Here is a 7446-nt window from a genome sequence, read left to right as displayed (position 1 = left end):
TCCTTAGGGGGAAAACCAAGCCCAAACTATATAACATTTAAAAGAGACCTAATAATTAATAGAAATGACTCAGACAAAAACATAGCTAGAACAGTCTAGAAAACAGAAATAGCATGCATTAAGCCTTAGATGCTGAACAAAGGGTGATGGATATGACTAGCAGGTTTCTACACTGTCCCCATTTACCTGATGACTTCTCTGTCTAGGTCTTGATTTTACTTTTGAATCCCGAATTCCCTGAATAGCATCTAACAGATTAATGTAAACTATTGAGGAAGAGGAGAGTTCTAATTCCTCTCTTATTGCAGGCACGTTTGTGCACCAATGTGGGAAAGGATTTAAGAGAAGAGAGTTAGGTTTTTTCAACTATAAAAGTTTTAGTATTTCTGGATGTGTGTGCTGTATGCAGCTTTTCAAAAATTGTTACAGTAAAATTGAATAGCGTTTACATTTTAAGCACATTATGTGACAAAAGAAATAGAGAATTGGCACAACCATAGAGAACTGAAAGAATAAATACAATCAACTGTTTCCAAAGGTTTCTTGCATTTTTAATTGAAAATCTATTAACTTATTCATCTCCTTGTTTATATTGAGATGACACCAAGTGGTGGTTCTTTATGAAGCATGCAGTTTCTGATGGGAAGGATACCAATCAAAAGCTGAACTGCTTTTCTATGCCTTGCCCAATGGGAAGTCCAGGAAACCTTTTCCTGAGACCTCTCTCACTGTGTCCCCAAATTCTGATACTCAGTTCCGAAAGAGTAGCTTTGCAGAATCGACTATGGCCTACAAGTAGGGGTGTAACGTAAAAACCAGATGCAACTCCCAGTAAGGTGGAAGTTTCCTTTCAGGGCTTCCCTTGCGGCTGGCAGTGGGGAAATATAGGGACCAAAAGCAATCGTCATGAAAAATTTCCTCCTGATTGTGGCTCACAAAGGACTTCACTGATCTTAACAAATAAGAAACAATTCCTTCTTGTGCTTAAGACTGCTGGGGAAATTGAGGTTTCCCCTTTAGATTCTTAGTCTAGTTAGTAACATGTATTTTAACAGACTCAGAATAAAGATCAAGGACAATTTTATTAACATTTGAGAGAAAAGTGAAAGAGCAGGCAAGCTATAAATCTCGGCAGGTGCCTGGAGGAAGGAGATGAAGATTCACCAAAGGGAAGAGGGCCATTTGCAATAGAGATCAGCAATCAGCCTTTGTGGCAGAAGAATGTGGGGAGGCAGCTCAGAGAAACAGGGCCCAGAGAGTCAGCAGAAGCTCAGTATCTGAAAGAAAAAGATAAAGAAGAAAAACAAGTTACACTTCTCAGAAAAGAAAAACCGTGAGGCTCTGCCCAACTGTGTGAATTTATGCCACAACACAATACAAGTGTCCTCACTCTCAGCCAGTTTCCAGTGATGTCCTTCCTGGTTTCCGTCTCAAACCCTGTACTGACAGCTTTCTTCACTACAGCCTTTCTAACACCGTCTGCTCTTCCACATGCCCGCCACAACATTTCATTAAGCTCTGCTTACAGAGATGGGATGTCACTCAGCTAGGAGAGTGCTTGCCTGGCATTCACAAATGATGTCCTGAGTTTCGTCCCTAGCGCCACGTAAACCGTGCATGGTGCTGCATGCCTGCAGACCCAGCACTCGGGAGGAAGAAGCAGACGGTATGATCATTGCCTATAGTAAGTTTAAGGCCAGCCCAGAATGCATGAAAAACAAACAAAACATATATATATATATATATATATATATATATATATATATATATACACATACATACATATAACTCTGCTTATAGCATTTGAAGGTGTCTCTAGCATGCAGCTCCAAATTCTTCCACATCACTCCTACAAATCATGAAGCCAATTTTAGAAGGCCTATAGACCACAAGGTCGAGTGTTTCAATGTCAGTTTTCTGCATTGGTTACTTTTCTTCTGGTTGTGACTAAATATCTGACAGGGAACTAGGAAGCAAAGGAAGGTTTATTTTGGCTCACGGTTGGAAATTACAAGTCATGATGGTGGGAAAGGTGAGGCGGCTGGCGCAGCTCGCACTGCCAGATGAACATTGCCGCTCAGCTTGCATTCCTGTTGTTTATTGTTTATTCAGTTTAAGACCCCAGCCCATAGTAGGTCGCCACCTTCATGTAGAATGGGTGTCCTCTCCCTGGTTAAATATGTCTGGAGAGGTCCTGGAAGACTCATCCGGAAGTTTGTCTGCTAGGTGACTGTAAAGGCCATGGAGCTGACGATTTAGACAAACCAGCACAGTATGGAAACAAATGGTCATCAGGTTGAAAACACTTTTCTCTTAAGCAAATGAAATGAAATTTTTCTTTACCTCCATAATTTTTCCCTAATGTTGAAAACATGTCATTTAAATTTTATTAATTCTCTAAGGACCTAATTTAGGACATCTGGTTTGTTGAAAAAAGTAAGTGCCTTTGTCGAACGGATTTGCCATCAGAACGCAGGTGTTGTGAAAGCCACCACTAATTCAAAGCAAAAATGGGAAAGGAAAAGACTCACATCAACATCATCATAATTGGACACAAAGATTCCGGGAAGTCCACCACAACCGTCCACCTGATCTACAAATGTGGTGGAACCAACAAACAGACCATGGAAAACTTTGAGAAGGAGGCTGCCGAGATGGGAAAAGGGATTTGGATAATCTGAAAGCTGAGCGTGAGCGTGGTGTCACTATTGACATCTCCCTGTGGAGATTCGGGACCAGCAAGGACTACGTGACTATCATTGATGCCCTAAGACACACAGACTTCATCAAAACATGATTACCGGCACATCTCAGGCTGACTGTGCTGTCCTGCTGCTGGTGTTGGTGAATTTGAAGCTGGTATCTCCAAGAACAGGCAGACCTCTGAGCATGCTCTTTCAGCTTACACACTGGGTGTGAAATAGCTAATTGTCAGTGTCAACAAAATGGATCCCACTGAGCCACCATACAGTCAAAAGAGATACAAGGAAGTTGTTAAAGAAGTCAGCACCGACATTAAGAAAATTGACCACAACCCTGACACAGTAGCATTTGTGCCAATTTCTGGTTGACGACATGCAGGAGCCAAATGCTAATATGCCATGGTTCAAGGGATGGAAAGTCACCTGCAGAGATGGCAGTGCCAGTGGCACCATGCTGCTGGAAGCTTTGTACTGTATCCTGGAAACTGGAGTTCTCAAACCCGGCATGGTGATTACCTTTCCTCCAGTCAATCTAACAACTGAAGTCAAGTCTGTTGAAATGTGTCATGAAGCTTTGAGTGAAGCTCTTCCTGGGGACAATGGGCTTCAATGTAAAGAACGTGTCTGTCAAAGATGTTAGGTGTGGCAATGTTGCTGGTGACAGCAAAAATGACCCACCAATGGAAGCAGCTAACTTCACTGCTCAGGTGATTGTCCTGAACCATCCAGGCCAAATTAGTGGTGGCTGTGCTCCTGTTCTGGATTGTCACACAGCCCACATAGCATGCAAGTTTGCTGAGCTTAAAGAAAAGATAGATCATCATTCTAGTAAGAAGCTGGAAGATGGCCCCAAATCCTTGAAGTCTGGTGATGCTGCCATTGCTCAAATGGTCCCTGGCAAGCCCATGTGTGTCCAGAGCTTCTCTGACTATCCTCCACTTAGTCGTTTTGCTGTTCATGACATGAGAAAAACAGTTGCTGTTAGTGCCATCTAAGCTGTGAACATGAAGGCTGCTGGAGATGGCAGTCACCAAGTCTGCCCAGAAAGCTAGATGAATATTATCCCTAACACCTGCCACCCCAGTCTTAACCAATGGTGGAAGAACGGTCTCAGGACTGTTTGTCTCAATTGGCCATTTAAATATAATAGTAAAAGGCTGGTTAATGATAACAATGCATTGTAAAACCTTCAGAAGGAAAGAATGTTTTGTGGACCATTTGTGTGTGTGTGTGTGTGTATGTGTGTGTGTGTGTGTGTGTGTGTGTGTGTGTGTGTGTGTGTGTGTGTTTGTGGCAGTTTTAAGTTATTAGTTTTTAAAATCAGTACTTTTTAATGGAAAAAAAACTTGACCAAAAATCTGTCACAGAATTTTGAGACCCATCAAAACAAGTTTAATGAGAAAAAAAGGAAAGAAAAGTGCCCGTACCAACTGAGCCATCTTATTGCCTAAAATTTTGCTTTACTTTGCATTCCTTCCTTCTTTTTCCTTCCTTTTTTCCTTCCTTCCCTCCTTCCTTTGGGACTATGTCTGTCCTAAAACTTTCTATGTTGACCAGGCAGGCCTTGAACTCAGAGATCTACCTGACTGCTTGCCTAGCTTAAAGGCATGCACCACCACACCTGCCTTCCATTAATTTCTTTCTTTTATTAGAAGCAAGATGGGTTTACTTTTACTTTAACTTTACGTATCATTGTTATTTCATGTGTATGGGTGTTTTGTCTGCATGTGTATCTATGCACCACATGCATTTCATCCTGTGGAAGTCAGAAGAGGGAATACAGTGGAATTGGAATGACAGATAGTTAAGAGTACCCATGTGGGTGCTAGGAATTGAACTCAGATCCTGTGGAAAAGTGGCTAGTGCTTGTAACTGATGAGCCATCTCTCTACCCTCCTCCTCCATTCATTTCTTGAAGGAACATGTAATCAATATTTGCTCCATACCAAAAAGTTGTTTACAATGAATTCCTAACAGAAAAACACAGATAATAATATTACCTCCTTCCTAGACAAGCTCTATGAGTACACTGTAGCTGTCTTTAGACACACCAGAAGAGGGCATCAGATCTCATTACAGATGGTTGTGAGCCACCATGTGGTTGCTGGGATTTGAACTCAAGACCTCTAGAAGAACAGTCAGTGTTCTTAACCACTGAGCCACCTCTCCATCCCTGTATCACTGTTTTCTCTGTAGTACCTTAATTATCAGTGTGTCTTTGTGTCTATTCCGCAGAACTTTGAACCAAACCTTTGTCCTCATATGTGCCTATAGTGCCTAAAAAGGCTCAGCCAAACTTAATTCTTTAAAGGCAATGGGGCATTATAAACATCCCATAAAAGTATATTTGCAACTGTACTGGTTACTTGTGAGTTGGCATTAATGTATGTTGAATGAATTGTCATCTGTGGCATGACAGTGCGTGGCCTGCTCTGGTGCAGCTTTGGTGCAAGTAAACAACTACTGTGACATCAAAACTGCTGCAGGAATGTCACGTTCCTACGACAATGTTCCACCTCGCTCCACTCCTACTTTTAGCTCTTACATCCTTTCCAACCCCTGTTCCCTGATGTTCCCTGATGTTAGGGGGAGGGATACAAATGTCACATTACTCCCTTGCACTCAAGAATCTCCTTTTGGCACTTTGACCAGTTGTGATTCTCTAGCTGCCATAATAAAAAGGAAGCCTCTCTAGCCAAAGGTGACAGCCAACACTAGTATCGAAAGTAGAAATGTAGTATTGTGAAGTTAATTTGATAGGCATATCATGTTCATTTGTCAGTCGTATCTGATATGGTCTATGACATCTCAGCCATGGGCTTTTACCAGGATTGGAGTACCAGATGTGGATTCACACCTGCAGAGAATATTCAAATCTGATCAGAAAGAAGTTACTAATTTGCCACTATTACACCAGTGGGCACTTCTTTTTCTCCCCTGCCCCCGCCCCCATATTTGCTGCCACTACTGCCCCATGGGCACTTCTTGACGAGCTGATTAGGAATACAGCATGCTGGGTAGTACTTTTGATGGTAGTTATCTCCCAAGAGCCTGCCTACTACTTACCAGTACTACATACCCTAGCCCATAAGAGCAAACGTGCATTTCAATTTCAACTTGATTTCTTGATGTCCAATGACCATACTGTGCAATGTCTTCAAGTAAGGATTTTTTTTATTGTTTGTTTTTTTTTGTTTTGTTGGGCAGCTAATGTACATACAAATGCTTATATTGTTTGGGAAGCTCTGTAGGCTCTAACCAGTAAGTCATAAAGAGCCTGTTACTGGTACTGAAATTTTCATTTAATAAACTATGGCATCTTCTCTAATTTTACTTTTTAGGTAACTTTCCCATAGTCAGAATTTCTTATAGGTTTTTCATATGACCTCACTTTTTGTGATTCTTATCTTTGCCTGCTTCTCTCCATAATCTCTTTCCCCCTCCCAGCTTCAGCCTTAGCCCTTCAAGTATTCTGATCTTTACTTTCATATCACACGTTTTACTGTTCTTTCCCTCACTTTAGAGGCTCCTTCTTTTCCTCTACTAACTTTCTAGTGTGTCAGCCTCATGCACACTCCCACATAAACACATATGTTACATTCTGTCCCACATATGCTTCATGTTTATGGTAACTAGTGGAATTTCAATGCATGCTAACAAACCTCTAAAAGAATTAAATACTGACAAAAAATTCATATAATGTTCTGCCAAAATGCCTTTAAAATCTGTATATGTATCCCTCTTTTTTAAAATAAAGTTGTAAGAGAGAAAAAAATTTCCACCTGGGATTTGTGTATGAGGAAAAAATATGCAACATTTCTCCTTCTTGCCCTGGAATGCCTTGCTTAATGTTCTATGTCTCAGTTCCATCCATTTTCCTGAAATTTTCTTGTAATGATTTCTGGAGGAATCATTATAATCTCTTACATATGGAACAATGCCACCTGTAAATAAGGATTTTTTTACGTTTTTTTTTCTTGTTTGCATTCATTTTACTTCCTTCTCACGTTATCTCATTGCTCTAGATAATACTCTAAGCACTATACTGACTAAGAGGAGAGAATAAACATCATTGTCTTGTTCTTGGTTTTAGTGGAATGTTTTGACTTTCTCTTGTTTAAGTGGATGTTGGCTGATGGCTTGCTGTAAGTTTCACTTTTCATGTTGAGGTGAGTTCCTGTTATCCCAAGTCTCTCCAGGATCGTTGTTAGATTTTGTCAAATGCCTGATCAGGGTGGGAATGTCTTTAGTTTTTCTCCATTAACGTGACAGATTTAGAAATACTTTTATTGAGATGTTTTTGTGTTTATTTGATCAGAGATTTTCTACCACACTTTTGTATCTTCATTTGATTTTAGTTTCAAGGAGGTATTGTCTTTGTAGGTAAAATTTGGATGTACTTCTTCCTCATCTATGTACTAGAATAAATTCAGAGAGATTTGTGTTGATTATTTATTAAAAGACTAGTAGAATTCTGTCATGAATCTAGACATGAAGGTTTTATTCATGGCGGATTTATTTTTTTTTTTTACCTCTGCCATCACTGTCTCAGTGCTCAGTCTGATGGTTAGCTGCAAACCTGATCAGCTGCATGACTCTGGCAGAGCCCCTGAGGAGGCACCACTATTTGGCTCCTGCCAGCAAGCATCTCCCAGCATCAGCTACAGTGCTTGGGCCCAGTAGCTGCACATGGGGTGGATCCCCCAAGTGAGTCAGCCCCTGAAATATCCCCTCTTAGATCCCT

The 7446-nt window shown here is 40.8% G+C and overlaps 1 pseudogene across 1 annotated transcript; it reads left to right on the top strand.

Moving 5' to 3' along the window:
* The first annotated feature begins 2510 nt into the window (after positions 1 to 2510).
* On the top strand, positions 2511 to 3754 carry LOC308414529 (elongation factor 1-alpha 1-like; annotated as a pseudogene). Its single transcript has one exon. The product of its transcript is annotated as an elongation factor 1-alpha 1-like (transcript).
* Positions 3755 to 7446: the final 3692 nt, after the last annotated feature.

The sequence above is a fragment of the Micromys minutus genome, assembly GCF_963924665.1.
Source record: "Micromys minutus genome assembly, chromosome: X".
Taxonomy (NCBI): domain Eukaryota; kingdom Metazoa; phylum Chordata; class Mammalia; order Rodentia; family Muridae; genus Micromys; species Micromys minutus.
The sequence above is the reverse complement of the archived record's forward strand: the minus strand, read 5'-3'. Positions and strand labels throughout refer to the sequence as shown.